The sequence below is a fragment of the Pristiophorus japonicus genome, chromosome 19 (assembly GCF_044704955.1).
Source record: "Pristiophorus japonicus isolate sPriJap1 chromosome 19, sPriJap1.hap1, whole genome shotgun sequence".
NCBI lineage: Eukaryota > Metazoa > Chordata > Chondrichthyes > Pristiophoridae > Pristiophorus > Pristiophorus japonicus.
This window is the reverse complement of record NC_091995.1, coordinates 80,957,469-80,980,037: the sequence shown is the minus strand read 5'-3', so window position 1 is coordinate 80,980,037 and position 22,569 is coordinate 80,957,469. Positions and strand designations below refer to the sequence as shown.

At 42.6% G+C, this 22,569-nt stretch overlaps 1 protein-coding gene and 1 pseudogene across 7 annotated transcripts in view; both read right to left on the bottom strand.

Annotated features, from left to right (window-relative positions):
• The window catches only part of atf7ip (activating transcription factor 7 interacting protein), a 186,927-nt gene that overhangs the window by 121,603 nt on the left and 42,755 nt on the right, over positions 1-22,569 (bottom strand). For all 7 annotated transcript variants that reach the window (XM_070861680.1, XM_070861687.1, XM_070861688.1 and 4 more), the window contains one exon: positions 17,528-17,577. The gene's annotated coding sequence lies outside the window, so the exon portion shown is untranslated. The remainder of the gene's footprint in view (positions 1-17,527; positions 17,578-22,569) is intronic.
• Positions 525-863, bottom strand: LOC139230504 (small ribosomal subunit protein eS26 pseudogene; annotated as a pseudogene).

Here is a 22,569-nt window from a genome sequence, read left to right as displayed (position 1 = left end):
AGTCTTTCTGGCAACTTTCTACAAGTCTTCAACTGTCAATACTGTGACCCCAAAATTGGGGAGTGGTTGATCATACGGCTATAAATCAAAAATGGCAATCCAAATCTGGAAACCTATTGAATTTTATTTGAAAAATCATTGCAGGAACAAAAAAAAGATTGTTATAACACAAATATCATCCCATTGTGCTTGCAACATACAGCTGCCAGTGGTGGAAAGAAAGAGACACACAAACAGCATTTACCAGAATTAGGTCTTAATTGAGCTGTTGCTTGCATGTCTCCTGCCCAGGGACTGTCATTTAACGGTAGTGGCCCAATAAAGTGGCCTAATAAAGTGGCCCCCTCCCAACCTGTTGAACGACAAGATACATTAAGCATTTGGTGGCAGAGTTTGGACAAATGATTGAATGAGGAACCTTTTAATGTCACTCAGCAAGTAGCTGGTCTCAGGTTTGAGTGTTTTTTTTTCCAGTGGTCCAATATTTTTATTATTTCAAACCAAATTATAGGATCTGTTAATGTTTACATAGGTTTGGGAGGTCCATGTGGGATGTTGGCACCTTGGCCTGAAATATGGAGGGGGCGGGGTTCAGTCCTTCCTGGCGATTTCTCACCACCTTGCTGTGGATGGCATAGCTGACGCAGTAATGTAACTTCACGTAGAGCTTGGGCTGCACGTATGTATCAAAGATGCTGGCCTCCAAAATATCTGACTGCAGCAGCCTCCACAATGTTGTGGATGACAAACTTCTTAATGGCTTTGTCTTTGGGGACGCAGCGGGCTCAGTTTATGCACCTGATTGGCTGGACATGGCCGCGGCCCTTCTTGGCACGTCCGTTATTCCTTTGTTTCTTAGTCATCTTCAGTGTTTTCTGAGCTAGCTAAACCCAGCTGGACGACGGGAGGGAACTCAATTAGCAGTACAATTTTGTTTGACAATGCTCCTGTGCAGCGACTTGGAATGTTTTTCGATGTTAAAGCCATGAAATGAAGATAAGTTGGTGTTTTTGTTCTTTTATGTTTAAGGCATTAATTATCTTTAGGGAGCAATAACCTTGAGCTTGGGGAGAGGAAAATTATCCCACTATTGCTGTTCAGTGATTTCCATGGGTGTAGGTAGGGTCGACAGCGAGAGAGAGAAAAAGGAGAGAATAAAAAAAGAGGGGGGAAAAATCTGAGACAGACACACACACACAATCAACACTGGGCTCAACTAGTATACTGCCAAGCTAAATAGCTTGCTGACACTCAAACCAATAATGGAAATTGGTCACCAGGCACTCATGAAACTGTCTTCAAGAGTCTGTCCCCAAGCACAAAACCAGAATCTTGAATACCCAGCATAGTTTTTATTAAAAGACAAACCTATTATGCATCCGCTGGTTGTGAACGGAGTGCGAATACTGCCTTTGAATGAGCAGGTGCCCCAGAAAGGCCAACACCACTGCAAATTCCAACTAGGTCAGAGCCTAATGCCTGATAAAATTCAAATAAAAGTGCACGAGAGAGAGAGAGAGAGAGAGAGAGAGAGAGAGAGAGAGAGAGAGAAAGAAAGAAAGAAAGAAAGAAAATGAACATCGTGGAGCAAAACCTCGTTTCAATCTCTTACAAATATTAGTGGCTGAATCATCTTTAGGGCACTTGCAACAAATAAAATATCCTGTTACATTTTACATTCAATATTTTTTTTATAAATGAAGACAACCCAGTTGTTACCAGGGGCTTTATTGAAAGCTTAATTGGCTGCTTGACAATAATGTATCTGTATCATAGGCCTAGATATCTTTGATCAAGAGTTAGTAAAGCTACAGGTTACTTCTGAAGTGGAAAGAAAGGAAAAGAATTATGAAAACCAATAATTTATAGAACACCCTTAACCACCTCCTCAGGGCATCCCAAAGCACTCTAGAAGCAATTAATTGTTTTCTGAAATGCAGTCTTTCTATTCTGTAGAAGAATGCAGCAGACAATTTGCACACAAATAACAAATGAATGATTGAATGAATGATCTGATAATCGGTCTTTGATGGTGTTGATTTGAGGGAGGATTGATGGCCAAGGCGCGCACACAACTACCTGCACTTCGAGCAGTGCAATGATCACGTCCATCGAAAAAGGCAGACAGAACCTCGGTTGGACATCTCCTTCAGTACCACAGTGCTCAGTTTCAATTGAGCACTCAAGGGGCTTGTTCCAATGACCCTCTTATGGCAAGTGCTCACAACTAAGCCACGTAGGCACCAATTTCAGCTGACAACTTTAATGGTGATCTGCATCCCGCATAGGAAGACTTGCATTGGCGTGACAGTAATTTAGTAGGAAGTGTATTTCTTCATCTGTAAATTAACAGCTGCAAGTGTACCCAGCTGAGCATGCGTGTCTCTATTGAAAACTGTTGTATAGGATTTGTCACAGGACAAACAATGGTTGTTCGGACATTCAATGGATCAAGCTTGGGAGTGAGGTGGAAGACACTGCCTTTAAAGAAATTGCTTGAATCTTAAAGTAGAAAAACATCCTTATAAACACGAGTCTTCTAATGTACTTCAGTATATAAATGCAAGTTGTTAGTACTGGTTCACCATGTATTTATGGCAGAGGGGAACTGTGCTTCATCAGCAGTGCTTACATACCAGAGTCCTACTGATCAAGAATGAAGCTGAAAAATATCACATTAATGTAGTGTGTACAAAGTGGTATATTGTCCAGAATTATTTAATAGTTCACAGAAGCCAAGACATAAGCAAGATAATATACAGCACAATTGAGTTTACTATTTTTTTTAAAGTCTGCAGTTCTTTCCACATCTCTCAAAGTCTTGCTAAGATGGTTTCTATGTAACTGCTTCTTATGGACCTTGATCCATTTATCTGTAAATGTAGGAAAACAGAAGTTGAAGAGCACTGGAAGACTCTGGCGTTTATGAAGATATGATGCCCCTTTGAACTTGCTGGCTAACCAAAAGGAGCAAACTGAGGTAGCTGACAATGTTAAGATACGGGCAGGAATAGTGTTAATGCAACACTGATCTTTAAAAATTAAATATTCAAAACAGATAACATTTTTTAAAGTTCTCTCGGAATTCCAACAGCAGTCCAATCAGTTCAGACGAGATAATATTTTATTATATCAAATCCAAATCTCAATAGCAGTCATGTTGCCAAGCACTCTTGTACATTACTTTGCTCCACTGTAGTATAGCAAGGCACTGGTTCACAATATATGCCTCTATGGTGGAATGCCAATCCCAGTAAAGCGACTTAGGGAAGGTCACTTACTTTGCGAAAAGAAGAGAAACACACACACACTCATCTACTTTCCTTCAGTCACATCATCATCGGCAGTCCCTCGGAATCGAGGAAGACTTGCTTCCACTCCTGAAGAGAGTTGCTTGGTGGCTGAACATTTCAATACGAGAGCCACAGACTCTGTCACAGGTGGAACACATCCCATATGGACTCCATTTTCCTTCTTCCAGCAGTCTTCTATTTCTTTAGGCAGTCCCCCGGAGTCGAGGATGACTTGCTTCCACACTAAAATGAGTTCTAAGGTGACTGATGAGACCAATGCTCAAAGTGGAGGTGAAGCCTCCAAGAAGTCATAGGTGGTTGGCGGGACGAGTGGGTGGGGTGCTTGATTTGTCGTATGCTCCTTCCGCTGTTTGTACTTGGCTTCCACGTGCTCCCGGCGAAAAGACTAAGTGTTCGGCACCTTCTCGGATACTTCGCCTCCACTTCAAGCGATCTTGGGCCAGTGATTCCAGAGAGTCGGTGGGGATGTTACACTTTTTCAAGGAGGCTTTGAGGTTGTCTTTGAAGTGTTTTCTCTGCCCTCCTGGGGCTCGCCTGCCGTGACGTAGCTCAGAGTAGAGTGCTTGTTTCAGGAGTCTACTATCGGGCAATGTGGCCCATCATCGGAGCTGATCCAGCGTGGTCAATGCCTCGATGCTGGGGTTGTTGGCCTGAGAGAGAACGCTGACATTGGTGTTCCAGTAGTACAGCCATCCATAGTATTCAAAACCTGCGCCCATTCTTCCATGGTGATTCTGCACTGTCCAAGGAAGTGGATCATAGATAATTCCTTCTTTGGTCAGCAATTATGAATCATGCAACTTGTGGAAGTTTCCATCACATCACTGTTTTCTTCTGTAATCAGTGATACAATGTGGTCTCTCTCTCTCTCTCTCTCTCTCAGCAACACTTTTTGTTCATGAACATAGCACAAAGTGTTCTAGAACAGACCCATGAACTGAAATTTGCTCTTTGATGTGTGACCTGAATGGGTTAAGTGTGCTACAGGACTCAATTATCCTTTTAAGTCAGTATTTTGCATTAATCATGGATTGCCACGTTCTCTGCTTGCTCTGAAAGGTGAAAAACATCGCTGTTGGGAGTCCAGTTAAGCTAAAAATTAAATTGTCAAATGTATTAAGAAAAATTATTACATAGAATCAAAAGAATGCAGCAAATGACCAGAAGTATAATTCTTTAGGCAATGTTAAACTGTTCCAAAATACAAGTATCCAAAACCTTGGCGGTTCTTTTCGGAATCTTTCAAAGGAATCTCTGATAGATTATTATGGCAAAGACGTTCCACAGAAACCTTAGGCCGCCTCCACTGGAAACAGCTAGTCAAACAATGAACTGGAAGATATAAGGAAAACCCACTCCTTTTTTCAAATTTTCTGGATCTCCAAAAGGCAAGTCTACACAAGATTCAAGAGGCTCTTTGTTGATAGACATATTCCCATAATAATGCTCATCACTCAAATAGATTGGGAAAGAACAGGAGTGCCTTGGCAGTCTGTTGGAACTGTTTGTTCACCGTACCTGGTCAGGATGTAAAACGATGCATAACTGGTGGGAAGCTCCTTTAATGGTTCAGCAATCAAAATATACTGAGTTTAATCTTCTCTCCCAGCTCACAACTTTGCATGTATTAGCACTTTAACCGTGCCAGGGAGGTTCCAATGCAATTAATTTATAAAAACTGGCACTGGTGTTACTGAGTGAAACCAGATAGGCTAAATAGTGCTCCTTGGAGATGTGGATAGCTCCAGACTGCTTTATTGTTTATCCCGGATATTGAGGCAATGGCTCGGATTTGTTTTTTTTTAAAAAACAGAAACTTGAAGCTAGTCTGTCTTTAGTCACAATAGAAAAAGAGAGTGCAGAAATATTACTGCTTGAGGCATGAGGGTAATTTGTTTCTGTCATAATTAGTTCTTAGTTTGCAATGACTAATGAGATTTGAGAATGAAGCACCAAATGTGATTACCAAATCTCTCAACTGCTTTATTAGATTAGGTAAGTAATTTCATCAGAAGTTCACCTCTAGGATGCTGTCCTCCTTGCTAACATTTTCCCACTTTTTGATAGTGGGTTCAGTAAACAATTGTGTACTGAATCTATAAAGTATTTCCTCCCCACATTCAAGCTGGCAAAGCCCCATTAAACCTACAATGACGTACCTTTGATAATGAAGAGCTTGAATGTCCGAGTGTGGTCAGACACTTCACAATATTGTTCAACTCCTCCTGTAATGCTAAATCTCGCAAAATACATTTTCCAAAAGTAATTATTTAGACTATTCCTTCTTCACTAAAACCCCAAACAAAAAAAAAAGACCCAAAGTGAATACATTCAAGTTCTGCTTCCCCAGTCTCTGCCGTGAAAGTTAGTGCTGAGTTTTGTTATATACTCTTAAATCCTGTTGTGTATGTAAACTTTACTAGGGTGTAAGACTTGCCCACCAGGGGGTGCACCTGTTGGAGACCCAAGGGTCACCTGCACACCCTGGGCAAGCAGGTATAAAAAGGTAGTACACCATACTGCTTCCTCACTCTGGAGTTACATTAAAGAGACCAAGGTCACAACAGTTTGAGCTTAGTGTACAATCTTGTGGAGTTATTCTGAACACAACAAATCCTACTACAGAAATAAACTGAATCCTTCCCCGATTAACAAAATGCTTCTTCCAAACGATGATGGCAGCGACTAGCCTTTAATATAATGGGCCTGTTTTTTTTAGCTATTATTTTCATGCCAGTAATATCCTGACTTAAACATTTTTCCCATATCCATCTCAAATCGCCAAAGCCCGCTCCATAATATCGAACTGGATATTGAATATTCATGTAAACTGCGCAGATTTGGAGGAGAGGCAGAATCCAAGGATTTCACTTAAGTTGCTTCCTGTTTTCAATATAAGGACATCATCATCATCGTAGGCAGTCCCTCAACAATCGAGGAAGATTTGCTTCCACTCAGTGAGTTCAGAGGTGACTAATGCTGGAATTACAATCTCTATTTGGGGCAGCCAGTGGTTGAAGGAAAGGGTAGTCGTCGTCTGGTTTGCTGCACGCTTCTTCGCTGTCTGCGCTTGATTTCTGCATGCTCTCGGCGATGAGACTCGAGGTGTTCAATGCCCTCCTGGATGCTCTTCCTCCACTTTGGGTGCTCTTGGGCCAAGTATTCCCAGGTGTCAGTGGGGATGTTGCACTTTATCAAGGTGGTTTTGAGGGGGTCCTTGAAACGTTTCCTCTGCCCACCTGGGGCTCACTTGCCGTGTAGGATTTGAGAGTAGAGCGCTTGCTTAGGGAGTCGTGTGTCGGGCATGCAGACGATGTGGCCAACCTAATGGAGCTGGTCGAGTGTCGTCAGTGCTTCGATGTTGGGGATGTTGGCCTGAGCGAGAACACGGACGTTAGTGCGTCTATCCTCCCAGTGGATTTGCAGGATCTTGCGGAGGCAGCGCTGATGGCATCACTACTGTCCTGTAGACCATAAGCTTGGTGCCAGATTTGAGGTCCTGGTCTTCAAAACAGGCGACCGAAGGCTGCGCTGGCACACTGGAGGCGGTGTTGGACCTAGTCATCGATGTCTGCCCTTGCTAATAGCAGGAGGTATGGAAAATGGTCCACGTTGTCCAAGACCACGCCATGGATTTTGATGACCAGGGGCAGTGCTGTATGGCGGGGTCAGGTTGATGGAGGACCTTTGCCTTTATGGATGTTTTATGAAAGCCCATGCTTTCGTACACCTCGGTGAAGATAGTGGTTTGGAGTTCGGCCTCAATATGCGCAAACGTGAGCGTTGTCCGCGTACTGTAGTTAGACGACAGAGGATGGGACGACCTTGGATCTTGCCTGGAGGAGACGATGGTTGAACAGGTTCCCATTGGTTTTACAGTTTAGTTCCACTCCAGCGGGGTGGTTGTTGAGAGTGAGATGGAGCATTTCAGCAAGGAAGATCGAGAAGAGTGTTGGTGCGATGACGCAGCCCTGCTTGACCCCGGTCCATACATGCATTGGATCTGTGGTGGATCCGTTGGTCAGGATCACGGCTTGCATGTCGTCGTGGAGCAGGCGGAGGATGGTGACAAACTTTTGGGGGCAGCTGAAGGAGGACGCTCCATAGTCCCTCGTGGTTGACCGTGTCAAAGGCTTTTGTGAGGTCAAAGAAGGCCATGTACAAGTGTTGGTGCTGTGCCCTGCATTTCTCGTGTGGATATCATGCAGTGAAGATCATGTCTGTTGTATCCCTTAGTGGACGGAATCCGCATTGTGATTCTGGGAGGAGCTCTTCAGCCACAGGGAGAAGACGGTGGAGGAAGATTCTTGCGATGACTTTCCCAGTGGCTGACAGCAGGGAGATTCTTCTGTAGTTGCCACAGTCAGACTTGTTCCTTTTTTGAAGATGGTCATGATTATGGCATCTCAGATTTCCTGGCATGCTCTCCTCCTTCCAGATAAGAGAGATGAGGTCTTGCATTCGTTTCAATAGCGCTTCTCCACCATACTTTAGTGCCTCAACGGGGATTCCATCTGCTCCCAATGCCTTGATCTTGAGCTGACGGATAGCCTTTTCGACCTCGTGCAGGGCTGGAGTTTTGCCGAGATGGTAATGGGTAGCATGATGCGGGATGGAGTCAAGGACACTTGTGTTGAAGGCAGAGTCTCGGTTAAGAAGATCTTTGAAGTGCTCCTTTCAGCGGACCCTGGCTGCCTCGGTGTCCTTAATGAATGCCTCTCCGTTCTTGGCCAGCACTGGGGTGGGGCCTTGGTTGCTTAGGCCATAGGTGGACTTAACTGCGGTGAAGAATCCTCGCACGTCATGGCTGTCGGCCAGCTGCTGGATCTCCTGTGCTTTCCATTTATTCTTTAGGTCGCGGGTTTTTGGTTGAACCTCAGCCTTCAGCTTTGTTGCTTCCGAATTGGGTTGCTGCTTTAAGTTCAGAAATGCCTTGCGCTTTCGGCTTATTAGCTCCTGGATACCCTGGTTGTTCTAGTCAAGCCAGTCTTGGTGTTTCCTGGTTGAGTGACCGAGCGTCTCTTTGCAGGTGCCGGTTATGGTGGCTTTGAGGGCAGACCAGGCGCTGTGGGCACTCTGCATCTTCGGGTCAGAGAGTCGCTAGGTTGCCAGTGAGCTGCTGGCTGTATAGGGCTTTCTTAATTGAGTCTTTGAGTGCCCCGGCATTGATTTTTCTGTGGCATTGTTTCTGTTGCCGTTGCTGCTTTGGGGCTATATTGATGTTAATGGTGGAGTGGATTAGGCGACGGTCCGTCCAGCAGTCTCCGGCTCCAGTCATGGCGTGGGTGATGCGCACGTCCTTGCGGTCCCTCATTCAGACGATGACATAGTCGAGCAAGTGCCAGTGCTTGGAGCGGGGGTATCGGCACAAAGCCTTGTACTTGTCCCTCTGATGGAACAAGGCATTGGTGATGACAAAGTCATGTTCTAGGCATTTCGTCAGCAACAGGGTACCGCTGGAATTGGTTTTCCCTACCCTCTCGCTGCCGATCACATCTCCCCAGAGGTCTGTGTCCTTACCGACTCTAGCGTTGAAGTCGCCGAGGCGGATCAGTTTGTTGTCCGAAGGGACTCGGGACAGGGATTGTTCGAGGCTGGAGTAGAATTCCTCTTTGGTCTCATCTGTTGCTTCAAGTGTTGGGACGTACGTGCTGATAACTGTGGTGCACTGGTTCCAGGCTAGGGTGAGCCGGAGAGTCATGAGAAGTTTGCTTATCCTGCAGAAGGAAATCTCTGACGTGGTCAACCAGCTCATTCTTGATGGCGAAGCCAACTCCATGGAGGCGGCATTCTTCCTCTGGTTTGCCTTTCCAGAAGGTGGTGTAACCACTTTTCACAATTTACATGAATATTGTGAAATTGAATATTCATGTAAATTGAGCAGATTGGGGGAGGCAGAATCCAAGGATTTCACAAAACCTGCTTCCTGTTTTCAATATAAAGACACCACATGCAATGCTATAGCACTAAAGCACATAACCCGTTGAGCACAGTTTTAAACAAGTTAGAGGCAGCAGAAAAATTGACCTTCAATCTAAAGGATGTAGCTTATATTCTATGTGAACAACTACTTGGCTGTGAAGTAGATGAAGGAAAAAGGACCGTTCTAAACTATTATAAACCCTTTAAAGTAAAAGGATTTGAGCAACACTGGCAGGTTGGATGCACAACCCTACATTTCTTCACCGTTGTAGCATTCCCCATCGCGTGGATGAGTCACTGCATTTCTTGCACCCATGCAATGGGCAACACCGCAGTGTGAAAGTCCCAGCATTTCTTCTGCAATGCAGTATTGCCCACTGCATAGATGCAAGTCCCTGGATTTCTTTTGTACTGCAGCATTGCCCACTGCATGGGTACAAGTCCCTGCATTTCTGCTGCACTGTTGCATGCCCAATGGGTGCAATACCCTGCATTTCTTCTGCACTGCAGCATTGTCCACTGTATGAAATCAAGTCCCTGGATTTCTTCTGCACTGCAGTATTGGCCACCAGGTAGATGTAGGTCTCTGCAGATCATCAGTGCTACATTACGTACCATGTTTTGAGTGTAAAATTGGTTACTGAATACATATCCTCATTTGTGGCAGAGACTGAATTTAAACAGTTGAGTTTAATTTTGATCAGATGAATACATCTGGACTGAATTAAATCCACAGGCAGGAAAGAGGATCAAGGCTGATTGCAACTTACTTAAATTCCCAAACCTGCTTTGAAATTTCTCTTTCCCCAATTGCCATGCTACTTTCAGTCAATTTCATGCTAAAATTACAGACTAGATCTGCCAAGCTGCAATTTTTGTGCACTCTAAATTCAATCTTCAAACAGTAGTTTCAGTATTGTAGACATTGGCAGTGTTGCTGCCTACAATTGAAAGCAAATTATTCGTTGCATTTTCTAACTGACTTGCACTGAAAAGTAAAATCTTTTGGGACACCAGGAGAATGCTTTGGGAAGTTTCTGCCACGAAGAGGTGGTGCTGTTTTGAGTTGCAGCCAGTTAAAGGTTAAAGCAAGTCAGGACTTACAAGGGTAGTAACTCAAACTGTCGCTGTTTTAGTCTGAGGAGAACACAGGGGACTAATATTAAACAGTTGATTGCTAGAATCCAGATAGGATGTGAAACTTAATCCAATTCCAGATCCAAGCAGAACAGACCCTTGAAAATTACACTGCAGAGAAAAGTTCATCTGGTGATTGGGTACACAGCTACAAGTTAGAATGCTTTCACGATGATTAAAAAGAACCTCCTGCTCACCCAGGAAAACCCAGTTGCAGAGTTCTGTCTCCACAGTCTCATGCATTACTTTCTTTACATACCGTAACGGTTTACAGACGGACTTGGCAGCACCAGATGGAAGAAACAGATGAGGCCTTTCGGGATGATTTTCTAAATCTGCACCCGTAGTGCAGAGTCTTGTCTGACAACATTGCAGGTTAAAATGAAAGGACAATACATTGTTGGGAGCTCACCTGTGATTCCCTGACCTCTGCTGCTGGTGGGTAAAGCACTATGATGGGCTTATACATTGGGTTAGTTCCATGTTTAGCTAGTCCATATTTTCAGGTAGCTTCAAAAGGCTGCAGACAGTGTTTACTGAAGCTTGATACATTTTGGTGCTAGAGCCAACAAAAAAAAAAATTGTACAACTGCAGCAATAGCACACTTTGAACAGAAGTGAAAAGTCAACTGATTTTGACTACGGGCTCAAAGAACCTCTAAACCCATTCACAAAGGGGCTCAATCTACCTGCATCTTCTCGAATCGTCCCAAATGCCCGTTGTATCCTCGCACAGAGGCCAAGCAGCTCTTTTCTGCCCCACTCCACAAAGTCTTTCAGAATCATTAAAACTTGGGCCCCATGAATTATCTGGCTTAAGCAGATGTCACAATCAGCATCTCTTTGATATCCAATCATTGGAGAATTACGATCTCATTCTTAGTTTCATTCCTCAATCTCCCATTAATGCCGTTTAAACAATGACCGTAATGATGTCATTGTGTTGTTCAAAAATCTTTTTCAAGGAATCTTTGTATGTCTCCACCAAGGCTTCCTTGAAGAAACCACCTGTACCCTTATCCTTTTGGATTTTGAAGGAGTGTATGCTCCTTTACTATGTTGATATTTAGGTGTCTTTGTGCATTCAATATTGAAAATCATGGTACAAACCGTCGAGGGTTGTCAAGTTGCTTATTTGAAGCCAATGTTTAAAACAATAACGAGAGAGTGTGCACAAAATGCAGACAACAGCTTGCTAAACTACATACTTATTGGGTGAAATAGTTGCATTTCCAATAAGTACTCAAATGCAATAAATGACAAGTTTTATTAGATAATGAATAGAACACAAGCAAAGTCAGATGAGAAAAGGCCATTTGACCTAGTGAAGTACATCACGAGTATAATAACTCTACCATCATAACAACTCATTTGACTCTGGGTAACTCTTGCTGTAAAAGTGAAAATTTAACCCATGCCTCATTTGAACCAAATTGTGCACAGTTTATTTGAAAATATCTCTGGAAATTAATTACTGATGTCCCTGTACCAAGCAGAAATTCAGCTTCTACACCAACTACGAGTAGCCTTGTTTACTTGGGTCCCTCCTTGGCGCACAAGCTTTCAGTCAGGTCTTCTCAGAAAGTGAGAAATTAAAATGAAAAGCACCATTACAGTTTCGTTGATCTGGGATAATTTGCAGTATAGAATCCTCATGCGTATTCAATAACTGCAATAGTATTCTGAGCATCAGAGTAAACAATCTGCCCTCCAATTGACCACCAACCGCACCCACCCACCCTTCAACTTAGTGGATAACTGCAAGGTTGGCCGAGTTGATGCATCTCAGCGGGACAGCATTGGAATACTGCAACTGACCCTAAATAAGATTGGGGCTTCTGCTATAAAGTGTGTGTTTGAATGTCAGATGGCACAGGATAATATTTGGCTGAAGTGATGTGTGGTGCCCTCCTCCCTCTGTTCAACCAAATTAAATGTCTATACTTGCACATAGATAATGTCCACTTAGAAAGGTATCAGAGGGTGCAGGCACCCGTGGACCTGTAAACCATCCCGAGTCATTAGCTTCAGGAGGAGGAAGGAGGAAAAATGATAGAAAACAGGATTTAAAAAAAACTCTTGCATCCATAATCCTCCCTTATTTGCACTTTAATCCTTTTCCGTTTCAAAATGCCTTTCTCAGCTCCCACGGTACTGTGCTGCCAACACCGCGTCACGCCAACACATGATGAAATAAGAATTGGGTGGTTATGGTGTCAAAGGGAGCGACTGCACTATGTCTGCAACTTGATTTAGTGTTAAATAATGAGACCTGAAGTCAGTGTGACTAGGATGATGAAACTGGTGAGTTTCTTTTAGGAGGGAGCAAGGGGAAAAAAAGAAAAAGGGACTAATTTCCCACAGCATTTACCACTAATTCTGGTTGGGCATTAGGTTAGTTGGCGAAAATAAATTGTTCTGAGCAGCACAGAAACCACCAAGAAATACTCGGCATTTCAAACTGAAAGTCAATAATGACAGGTCCAGCCTCACCACTGCTAGAACTTCCCGTGCAATATTAATACATTGCGACTTCAATATGGTGTGCTGTGATTATGCGCTTGGCACTCCCCATACATTGAGCGGCATTCTAATGGGCTAGCATTTTTCTTTTGGTCAGATAGAGGAGATTAGAACTAGGGTGCATAATCTTAGAATAGGGGCCGCCCATTTAAAACTAGATGAGGAGGAATTTCTTCTCGGAGGGTTGTAAACCTGTGGAATTCACTGCCTCAGGGAGCTGTGGAAGCCAGGACATTAAATAAATTTAAGACAGAGGTAGACAGTTTCTTAACCGATAAAGGGTTAAGGGGTTCTGGGGAGAGGGCAGGTAAGTGGACCCGAGCCCATGATCGGATCAGCTATGATTGTATTAAATGGCGGAGCAGGCTCGAGGGGCCATATGGCCTACTCCTGCTCCTATTTCTTATGTTCTTATGCGTCTGCTATGTGCAAAACGCAAATCAAGCTGTTGAGACATCGGACCCTCCTGTATGGTTCCTGCTTTCCCAATATGGTTTACGCACATTCTCTCCAAAAGGGACACATCTCACTTGCGCGAGGCTAGTGGCAAGTTAGCAGAGCCAACGCTTAGGGATCCCCATATGACCACAGAGTCACGACTGGAACTTAATCAGCTAAAACAATGCAAGCACACCAGAGTTGTTTCCAACTACTAGGGCCACTGTATCTATCGAGGAATTGGTTTCTAGGGTTATCTGGTGCATTCCCTCAGTGACTAGTCCACCCATTCAGGTTTCATTAGTGAGGCTAGTTAATGGTCAATCATCAACAATAGCCAGGGGTACTGTGGACCTGCCTAGTCTAGGTGCTGGATTACTGAGTTTGTCAGAGGGTTGACTTAGTTCAGAGCCTCTGTTGCTCGGTTTGTCAACCTGGAAGCACCTCAAAGCCGGAGACCCAGCTTACCTAGTCCCCAAAGGCAAAAGTCATCAATTGGTCATCAGACTGTGAGAGCATCAAGATTGAAATTCAGTCGCCCCAGATAATTCTTGTTTGCATCCTTGCAGCGTGGCTTTGGAACAGGTGATGTACACACCTTCTAAACAGGGGGACGGAGCAAGACGCTCAGGGGCATGTGAAGAACATACCTTCCAACAGAAATGAAAAGTTAATAGAATCAAACTGCATAAACAATGAAGCGCAATCAAGGACATCATATCAAATGTTATATATTTCCTTTGTAATGTCAAAACCCCAACCAAATCAAGCCTGGTGAAAAAGGTCCAAACATCTGGAAAATAGAATATGACAGAGAAGGAGAGAAAAGAAAATTGAGGTGAAGTGAAAAATAAAAAAGCTGAAGAGAAAAAATAAAAGACTCAGGTGAACAACTGGATGTCTTCCATGATCTGTAAGGCTCAGAGTTTGCAAAGCTCACTAGGTTGGTGGCCTTGTATTGTGCTTAGTATAATGGATGAAAATACTCTCAAAACTGAGAGGATGCAAGCCAATATCAAAAGATTGAGTGTTACCTGCTAAACAGATACCCACTTGAGCAGTGAGAACACTCAAATCACTCAGTCACTGTATTTGGATTTTCACGCGGTGCAGCCACTGAAGTAAATCAGGACTGATAACTTTTGCTCTGTTTCTTTGATGTTTTTTTCTACCCTAATGGGGAGAGAGAGAACAGAAGTCCAGCATGACAGGAACCTACAGCTCATGATCAATAATTTGATCATCCAAGCCCTAGTGGATCTTCCTCAAGCCTTGCGGCAAAATTGCAATGATTCAAGTTCCTGGTCAGCATGATGACAGCAATCAATTTTGTTACAGGTTATCCAGTTTAAACTTCAGAGCTTGTTTTTTTTTCCCCTTGAGATTAAACGGGTGAAACAGATTGAAAATATTCCCACAAACCTAATAAGGATGCAGTAACTACTCAATAAATGTCCTTATATTGAGAGCTGTACTAGGTCACAACTGATGCTGGTTACCAGAGAAATACAGCTGCGGAGCGCGCTCGGGGACAAATCCAATAATTTATTCTTGAATCTGGGAGATGGTGAAAACGTTGCATTTACTTCCCATCCCTAGTTGTCTTGAGATGGTGGCAGTTGGCCACCTTCTTGAGAAGTGCTGCCATCCTTGTGGTGATAGTGTTCCCATAATGGTGTCAGGTAGGAAATTGACGGATGTGACAAGTAATTCAACTCCCAATTTCACGTGCGAAATAATATTTGGTGCCCAAATGTAATTCATATCCCCCTCTTTTCCCCGCCTCTAGCGCCACTATTTTCTCCCTTCTTTCTAGACTTTCCAGTCCAAGTCAGCCTCCAGAAGCACCTTGTCCACATGTCCATTATTCATGTGTAAATCTAGACAATAAGGGTCAGCAGATTATTTGTACTTGAGCGAATCATAGCAAAACTGGAATTTGTTCTCATCCATTGATAAGAATTTTTTTTTTAAGAAATGCTCACTAAAATCTAAAGCAAGATCCTTTCCTTCTTAGTCCAGAGGTGAAAGCCAAATGCATCAGCCCATTGGCTGAAATCACAAAACACAGCATAGACCAGGGATCAAACGCGAGACTGCCTTGGTTTCTCCATCTCAATGTTACTTCACACTTAATTAAATCATTGTGACAACATCCGGAACTCATTTTAAAGATGTAGATAAGGTTACAATGAGAGTTATGTGCACACACAGACCGAGTTCAGTGTGCCAAAGTACAAGTCTATTTGCGTGAAAGATCCGAACTGGAGAGAATTTTAAAAATGTGCAGAGAGAGACAGAGTCACAGCTACATTCCATTAAGATACAAGTCTTGCTAAATATAGAACAAAGCATGTGACAGTACAGGGCATGGTTTGGCAGTGCACTCATTACAACAGCCTTTCATTCTCTCCAGTCACCACTCCGCTTCCACTTTCCTTTTCTCCCCTTCTCTTCCCCTCCCCCCACCCCCTCCACATTGTACATGTTAAATCAGTTTAAGAAATTCGTCAAAAGTTCAGTAAAGTTGACTGCAACAGTTGTGTTTTATTTAGAAATATCCTACCAATGGACCATTGCTAGTCCTTGAAGCTGACAAAGAGCATGAAACGTCACTTCCCCACGCTGAAATTCTGCACACGAATACTGCAACTGGTGCAGTTTCAAAAGTTACCAGTGATAACCCCCACGGGAAAAATTCAGGGACATGCACCAAAAGCGTAGGTTTCAAAAATGTCAGCATGAAACCGCCTACAAGCATCATTAAATAAACCTTCTGAGGGTAAAGTGCCTGTTTCGAGTATCACACGATTACAATCCCTGTTATCTTCTCTTCATTCTTTGAATTTAGACAGCATAAGAGATCTTTTAAACATTACAAGGGTTTTTTTGAGGGGGAGCAAGATATAGGAAAGGAATCCCAATTTCCAACCTAATTTTTCCACTAAAGAATAATACCTATAATTCAGTAAAAAAAAAGAAATATCTAGTGCAAGTGATTTTCTTCTTCTCTATGGCATTATATTTAGGACATATAGCTTGCCCCGATACTGCAACGCATTAAGGAAAATTACATCAAGTTGTGAGATCAAAGTAACCCACTGAAATTGATTCAGAACTGCCTGGCTGCCCCAAAACAGACTTCAGTGTTATTGTGTGAAATATGCGGACACCTTCTTGTGTGTGCTTCACCAATTTGATTTTAGTCAACAGATGTATCAAGGAGGAGAGTAGACATTTCAACTCGAGCTTGGGTCAGAAGTTGCACTGGGATTCCTTTTACCAGTTAATATTATATAAACTAGACTCTCCAAGTATTCCTTTAACATGGCCATGAGCTCTTTATAGAAGTTGAAATCCTCCAAGTTTCAAATTGTACATTACCCATACACCACCTGTAAAAACCTCAAGTCCATTGTAAGAATCCGTTGAATTTCAATTTCCGAAACAATGATGAAATCCAATGAATTTCCTCCAATAATTACACTCGTGTACATATGACAACTATTCCAGATATTGACTACAAAAGCAGACAGGAGCTTAGACCCAAAAGGGAGATGAGACTGAAATCATGCTCAAAATATTGCAGTTGAAACTGTCCAATTTGATGCACTTCCTTGCATGCTAGAGTTTCCCTAATATCACATCCCCGTTGATTAAGTACATCGGCTCTGCAATGGTCCAGTAAGTAAATGCGCCGCACAGTGTAGTACTGAGTTATACAGACCACAAGATCCTGGCTTTGATCTCTGATCTGTGGCACTCTTGGCCTCAGGGTTGCGAAGGAAGGGGCAGGAAAGAAAGTTACTTGGATTCCTACTACTAAACATCACAGTGACCCATGCTAGAACTTGCATTGGGTGTCGGGAGGAGAGAGGACGAGGCTCAGCTATGATGCCCATCAACTGGTGTCCAGGTTCACATACAGAATGGTCAATCGGGTGAGGCATCAGAACGCTGCAGGTACTGAACCCAGGGAGAAAGTAAAATCACAAACATGCCGAGCAGAACGTGTGGAGACATCACGATACATATTGATTGTAATTATATGTGCAATTAGACAAGTTTCCTTTGCGCTGTATCCAGAGTAAAACGTGGCGAGCTTAATGTGTATGTATGGTATTCTTGATTGAGCTTCAATTGCAAGTGAAATTGCTCATTTATTAACATAAAAATCCCAAAGACAACCATACCTTTCAGTTTATTTCAAGCAGACCATTCAAGCGTTTCACTTTCGTCTCTCCTGAAAGAAATAGGAAAATACTGTTAGATACGCTGTTGAACAGTCTAATAAGTAACATTAGTCAGAGAGCAAATTTACAACAGACCAATCTCATTAACACAGCACTGCTTGTGACAGAGTACAGCTGCATTTTATTCAACCTAATAGTAACTGCATAGTGCATTAGGAATAATTAGGAATATTTGCACCAAGTACCTTGCCTAAGGTTCTCGTAACAAAATATTACAAAACGTTGTTTTAGGATAAATCAGGTATTTCAAATTTTAGTGTTTAGTATTGGACGGAGGCTGGATATTTAGTTTGGGTGTGGGGGAGACTGCAAATTATTAGTGATTTTGTCCTTTCCATTGTGAAGGAAGTTTTCCCGTTACAAGGGGGCTTTGAGAGCTGCAGCGTATTCCTCAGAGCCACCACTATATGCAATTTCAAAAGTAGGACATTTTGATTAATACTTTCCATTACAGCGAGAACATGCAGTGTATTGTCACATTTTGGAGAGGGAATAGCATCTTATTTTCCAATGCAAACCAGCAAGATGTGTCTAAAACCCAATAGACTAGTGGAAACAATGAACTATAGTTGTTACAATGAACTATAGCTGCTACAAACCTTAGATATTCTCTTGGGTTCAACAGTATTGCTCACTCCTGCAAATGGTCCCCATGCACCATGTTCAGAAGTGTGCCCATACTGCCCAATATCTAAAATCATATAACATAAGCCAGGGATGCACCAATAGAACCGCATTGTGATCTGAACTGCACATCATGTCTTCTGCATGTGCCTTCACGCGAGAATCTCCAATATATCAGTAGGCGGACTGAAAACACTTTAGTGAGAAGAGGCCAGATATGAGTCATTGAGGTGCTTTAAATTTTCCAGACAGCAAGTCAACATAGTTATAATCAACATTCACTCACTTCAACCCCTCCCATAAAGAAAAATAATAAACTACGCCACATCCCACGTTAGTGGGCTAATGTGATTTTTTGGCCAGTCTTCTTATTCAGACTGGCTTTGAACTGAAGATGAGCAAATTTTCCCTCATTAGTTCAAGCTCCCTTTCCAGACTTAACTTTACTGACCAATTTGCCTCTACATCTCCAGGATAATTTGAAACCAGCAATGGTTGTGAGCAGAAGAGGAAGAAGCCGTGGCTCAGTGGTAGTACTCTCACTGAGTCAGAATGTTATGGTTTCAAGTCCCACTCCAGAGACTCGCACATTATTTAGGCTGACACTTCAGTCTCTGGAGTGGGACTTGAAACCATAACATTCTGACTCGGAGAGAGTACTACCACTGAGCCACGGCTTCTTTCTCTTCTGCTCACAACCATTGCTGGTTTCAAATTATCCAGGAGATATAGAGGCAAATTGGTCAGTAAACTTAAGTCTGGAAAGGGAGCTTGAACTAATGAGGGAAAATTTGCTGTCGTCTTTCAGATGAGACATTCAACTGAGTCTGCTATCTCAGACGGACGGAAAAGATCCCATGGCACTATTCGAAAAGGAGCAAGGGATTTTTCCTGTTGTCCTAACCAACATTTATCCCTCAACCAACACCAATAATAATAAAGTTTTCTGGTCATTTAGTTTTTTGCTGTTTGTGGGACCTTGCATGCGGATTGGCTGCCGTGTTTCCTGACATTACAACAGTGACTACACGTCAAAAATACTCCATTGGCTGTAAAGTGCTTTGGGACGTCCAGAGGTCACAAAAGGTCCATATAAATTTGAGTTTGTTCTTTCTTTAAAGGGATAAATTAACAGCCCTTTTGAAAGCTAAATTATTTTGTCCAGTAAGCCCATATCATCAATCTCTCTCTCTCTCTCCAGTGCTTTTCTTCTGGTCTGAGGTTAATTTAGAAAATATATTAAAAAGACATAACTCCTCGTACAAGCTTGGAGGGAAGGTACAAAAGCTGGCAGGAGAACTTCATTTATACAATGTTGCAGCTGGATATTTATCAAGAAATACACTTAATTCTGCCACAATGAGGTTTCTGGAGATAGAACTCACCAGCTTAAAACAAAGCTCGGAGAAAAGTAGAGCCAAAAGTTGAATATAGACTGAAAAGGAAGTACAAAAGTGGCAACTACCATCAGCTCCAGTGCACTTCGGCAAAACTTCCCATTGCTGGTGGAACTTAAGACACTTTCTGGGGTCCAAGAACCTCCTGTTCAACAACAGACTTTATTGAGAGGAATTTGTTCAACTTTCAATGTTGGGTCTGAATGCCAAGTACAGGAAAAGAGGAATAAATCTTGCTCCTTTTAATCTCATTTGATTCTTCCCAGGTTGTAAGCACTGTTAAACTGTTGAAAAGATTCTGACCGCGAATCCATAAATCTACAATGTCAAAATACCCTGGAATCTTGATCGAGACCCTTTGAAATGAAGTGGAAACTCCAGTGATCCTAGATTCTAAGGTTTGTTTCAATTTTTCTGAATCAGTTCTCATGGCATGCTGCTTCTCTTAAAATTTAATGAGGATCTGATCTATGTAGAGAGAATTACTTGTGATGCTAAGTGCATGGCTGCAGTTGTCCCTAATACTCGCCAACTGATTTGAGTTTCAACACGTGTGTTGGAGGAAGCACCATCTTGGAGGAAACCTCCCAAATTCAATGCAGAATCCTGCCCGGCAACAGGAGTAGGCCATTCAGTCCTTGAACTTGTTGCACCATCCTACTAGATCATGGCTGTTCTCTACCTCAACTCCATTTACCCTTACCCAACAAAAGTGTACCAACCTCGAGTCTTGAAAATGTCAATTAAGCCTTTTGGGAGACAGTTATGTTTTTTTCCACAAATCACAAATGACTATGGAAGAAATAAATATTTGACACCGAGGATAACTCCCCTCTTCTTCAAAATAGTGCCACGGGCATCTTTTTAATGTCTCATCCAAAAGATGGCTCCTCGGACAGTGCAGCAGTCCCTCAGCACTGCACTGTCAGCCTAGATTTTCGTGCTCGAGCCTCTGCAGTGGGACTTGAACCTACAACCTTCCAATTCACAGGAAAGTATGGTATCCACTGAGCCATGGCGGACACTCAAATTAACTAGGTACATAGTATGTCCCAGAATGACCAAGGGGGCAGCATTACATACAGAGTCAGGGATTACTTTTGTTCAATGCCGGGTTTTCAAAGCAAATATTTCTAACATATCAATTAGGTGGTGCCTCACAGGCAGAGTACTGAACAAAACAAGTCAGTAAGTTTTTTTGACTGGCTAATCGAATCATCCACCTTGACCTTCCAAGTAATTATTTTTTCAACATCAAAATCCATCAATTACTGAAGTGCACATTAATCTGCAAAACATTCAGCATTGGGGCTCCTTCACACAATGTGAACATACTGTGCAAATCACTGTATATACTAACAGTGGAATGTTGTAAAGCCCAAGGCTCACTGGGAATACATTTCTCAGCCAGTCTAGTACATATGCAAATTATAACCATATACAAATTGACATTGTTAGCCTAATTAAATCAAGAAACCAATACACACCAATTAATTTCCCTATCCCAAGTATCTCAATGACTTGTATTTATGTAGCACGTTTCAAAGCACTTTGCAAAAGAGGATCCAACAACTCTCTTCCAGTTTGGTTTAACTGCAATATTATCAGCATCTTCTCAATTTCTGGGCAATAATCCAGTCGGTCCAAACTGGTCTGCTTGACAGGATCACTGGGTGGGTAAATGTAATAATAAAGAATAGCAGCTTCAGTGCTCTGAATTGAATGGTAACTGAGCGTGTTGCATTCTTTAAACAACTTGGTATTGAATTCATAGCCATAAATTAACAATTTTTAAAAGCTTCACCTTCGAGGCACCCATTTGAATCTTGTCCATTAAAACATCAACTTTTATTTATATAGCGCCTTTAACATAGTAAAACGTCCCAAGGCGCATCACAGCAGCGTTAAAAGACAAAATAAATTTGACACCGAGCAAGATACGAAGAAATTACGGCAGATGACCAAAAGCTTAGTCAAAGAGGTAGGTTTTAAGGAGCGTCTTAAAGGAGGAAAGAGATGTAGAGAGGCGGAGAGGTTTAGGGAGGGAGTTCCAGAGCTTAAGGCCGAGGCAGCTGAAACGTTGAGCAGTTATAACCAGGGATGCTCAAGAGGGCAGAATTTGAGAAGCGCAGACATTTCGGGGGGTTGTGGGGCTGAAGGAAATTACAGAGATAGGGAGGGGTGAGGCTAGGGAGGGATGAGAATTTTGAAATCGAGGCGTTGCTGACATCACATGCCACAGCAGAGTATAAAATCATGGGACAAAAAATTGCAAACAGTAGAAATACTGCATTAACACTACACCACATAGTACCTTTAACATCAAATCCTAAAGTGATCTATCGACAAAAAGTAGAAAATAGGAGATTGAAAAATGGGAGAAGATATTAGGGACAGTGAAAAAAGCAAGGTTTTGAGGGGTTTATTTTGAAGGAGAGGAGAAAGAACAAAGTGAAGGATTTATAATGTTGCAGTGCGTGGGGCCGAAGCAGCTGTGGGCACTGCAAAAGTGCAGTAAAAGAGCAGGTGCAAGGAGAATAGTGAAGGGCATGAAGAAGAACAGAGGCAGAGGAGACAATAGAAAATATTTTAGATGAGGGTATGGATTTTGAAACTGACGTATGGGTGGAGAGAGCCTGGGGAATGGAACTTCATGCGGGACAGGATGCTGGCGGTGGAGTTTCAGACAAGTTGCAATTTGTAAAGGGTAGAATTGGGAGACCAACAAGTATTGGAGTATCGGAGTTGAAGGCTTGGATAAGAATATGAGCATCAGTGTAGGCGAGGTGGGGGAAGAGCTGAGCACAATGTTGCAGAGTTGGGAATAGGCAGTCTTGGTAGGTGCAAGGATGCAGGATTTTTAGTTCAGCTCAGAATCTGATTTAGGACAAAGTTGTGTACTGGCAGGGTCAGTCTGAGGGAGCTGTTAGACAGGAAGGGAAATTGAATGCCAAGATACTG